Source organism: Alligator mississippiensis, chromosome 11 (assembly GCF_030867095.1).
Source record: "Alligator mississippiensis isolate rAllMis1 chromosome 11, rAllMis1, whole genome shotgun sequence".
Lineage (NCBI taxonomy): Eukaryota > Metazoa > Chordata > Crocodylia > Alligatoridae > Alligator > Alligator mississippiensis.
Window position 1 is genome coordinate 10,354,939 of NC_081834.1, and position 3,334 is coordinate 10,358,272.

Sequence of the window (3,334 nt, forward strand, 5' to 3'; positions counted from 1 at the left end):
CTTTTAGGGAAAAAGTTGGCATCTCTCAAGCTGCTTCACACTTATGGATATAATGACTAGAAAGATTAATTTACCATGACATTATTTTTGTAGTTCTTGAGAAGTCTTGTGTTGCTTTGTTTTCCAATTTATTACTGGTAGCTGCTTAAGATTTCCGATGCGTCATCTTTTTTTTATATACATCAAAGTTGTATGGTTAATTAACTTCAATGTGACTGAGGCTACCCAACTTGCACTGCGTGTCAGGGAGTATAACTACTAAGACAATTGTAAAAATAAGAAACAATTAACTCAGTGTAGTAGAATGACACAGGCCAGCTTCTCGAACAGTAGTGAAGGCAGAATTGATTCCCACTATAGTACAGAATTCATCCTAGGTAAGATGTGAGACAGTGCGGCATTGGTGAAGCGTCTCATGCTCCAACTCCCCTTGCATTATCAGTGACAAATCCCGGGTGTCTTTCCAGCAACCTATGACCTAAAATCAGTGGTTTAATTAATACTGATAGTTCCTAAACAAATTTGATAGTACCCCTGGTAGTAGTAGTACCCCTGATAGTCCCTTCTCTGGTGTGATAGTACCCCTGGTATTATGACTTATGTTTTTAAAGCATACAGATTATATAGAACCAACAATTGTTGTACAATATCAGGAGTCCTTGTAAGAAGTAGCCCGATAATAGCTGCAGCTAATACCTGATGCTTGAGAAGCAGAACTGCAGGGAGGCTGGTAGCCTTAGATCTCATGGATAAATCTTTGCTCAAGGTTTGTATAATAAGCATTTATGAATGGGTTTGCAACTTTTGGTTCAGTCAGATCCGCCAACACTCAAACAAAACCACCTTGTTTTGCAGTTTCCACGTGAAGCCATAAATTAGACGAGACTCTCCCCAAACTTGTCCCAGATTTACTGAAAGTTTTGCAAACTTTATTGTGAATTTGGTTTGATTTATGCATCAATTTAGGGTATATTATATACTAAAAAATGCAATGATGTATTGCCTAAAACTAAAGGTGGGGGGGGGGGAGGGAAGGGAGAAAATAAATCCACCTTTTCTGTATGTCAATTGTTTTCCTTAATAAAAAAACACAACTCTTACCCGTTCTTCCTCAAAGAATGCACACACACCTGCACATATATACAACCATACACATGTCTGCATGCACACATACACACATACACACACACACACACACGCACGTTCATGTGTGTAGAAATAAAATATGCTGCTTAAACTATAATATACATGTACACTAATACACAGCAAAAGACATTTTCAACACAACTGTATTTACTTTTTTTGGTGGGATTTTATCATATTTCGGTATGTGTTTGTGACACTAATGGCAAAATCTTGCTGTAGCGTTGTTTCACATTTGTAGAGAACATAATCTTGGTCCGTGATTGAGTCTTCAAAGTGCTACCACAATAGGAATGATAAATAAGAAGATATTATTATTGGAAAAATCTCAGTTTCACAGCAAAAAGGTTTGACAGGCTGAAGAAAGAAAGAGATTGTATTATTGATTATTACCATTATTTTGTGTTTTATGGCCCCTTAAAGTGTGGCAGGCATTTTGCTGGAGCAAAGCAATATCATAGTTTTCACCCCAAAGAATATATATCCATCCACACCTATTTCACTTGAGTAGATATGCATAACCCATGTGTGTCATGAGGTACAGGTTTCAATTTCACAGATGGTGTTGGGGGTGGGAAGGTGGCAACATTTCTCGTGACCCATCGACATATATTTTGTTTTCTTTTTCTTCTTATATTCGGCTTATTATTAACACATTGATCAGTCTCTCTATGGAACTACATCCTTTTGGCAGTAGTGATCAGACTATGTTTAATGACAGGTCCGCCTTTCAAAAGGTCTATCGACCATTGGGTAGGCCAAGCTGTAGACAAATTTCAAAGTACTAGCTACACAAAACCACCAGGACCTCCTACATAGCTGAATCTGCTTCAAGAACAAAACTCTGCTCTCAAATCCATACATGCAACACCCACTGAAGTTTGCAAGAGTCATGCACATGTAGAAACTTGGCTCATACAATGCATCACTGAATTCAGCAGAAGCTCCATTTAGAGCGAGAGGGAGCATAAACTTCTTTTGTTGCTTTAATAGATATAAGTGTAAAAAAATTAATCCCGGCTATAAGGACTTTCATTTTATATAAGGACACACTTTATCAGAGAAAACAAAAACCCAACTACTTCTTTTATAAAGTTAGTTTGGAAAGTGTTTGCTCTTGTTCAGAAAAAAAAAAATGCAGAAGAATAAGAGAATTCCTGCTCTTTATATACAAAGAGAAATCAGAGCAGGTATTTATTCACATGTTACTCAGCTGCCCATTTGAGGGTGAGGGGGGCCATGTTTTCATAGGCCATGTTTCATAGGCAGCATGTGTTCAATAAAACGTTTGTACACTTGCCAAAAATCGGGCTGCCAGAGTGATTTTCATGGATTGTGTCAGCAAATGTTATTAGCAAATTGTGTAGTTAACCTGGTGTAAGACTTTTATTACTGCTGGTTATACTTACATATCAAAAAGCCTCTGATACCCGCCCCTATAAGCCCTCGGCAAAGAGAATCTGTAGTTTTTAAGAGAGTGTGTTTACAGCTAACTAGTATTGTTCTTAATCCTGTAAATTCGATGTGGGAGAGAACCCCGTCAAGTTTCAGTCTTAATTAGTTTTGGCAAGGAGTTCTCCTGGAAAGGACCATGAACGAGGACCAGCAGGCTTCTCAAGCCATTATTCCCCTTTTGCAAATGAGCTTTCCTATGGTTGTCTGAGCCTTTACATGCATAAAGACCCCCCCCCCCCCAAAATAGTAGCAGTGTAAGTCACTGTGGGTATTCCCATCCTGAGTAGAACAAGATGTTATGGTGTGCTAGGCCATCAGGAGAAAACAGCTAGGGCATCAAAAGGATCATCTGTTAGTATTCATGGGTGGCGGGGTGGAGGGGAGACTTGCTCTGCACAGAGCATTGCATTTCATGTGGCTGGGCATCATTTTTTTTTTATTTCAAAAAATGAGAAGAGGGAAGCCTAGATTTTTTTTTTCTCCCTTAGCAAATGTCACAGCCTCAGACTCACTTCTGCTTGTCCATTAAAGTTGCAAGACGATCGTTTCTGATTTTAACGACAAGTCTTTTGTCCTGGTGGTGCAATTTTGCCCATCATGTGAGTGTAATAGGAGCTAGTTACCAATCACATACGTTTAGCCTCAACCATACAAATGAGGAAGAAGGGCAGTTCTCTGGCTTTAACTTTTCATTGTTATTAGGCACTAGACTGGCATTCAGGAAATCAACATGCCA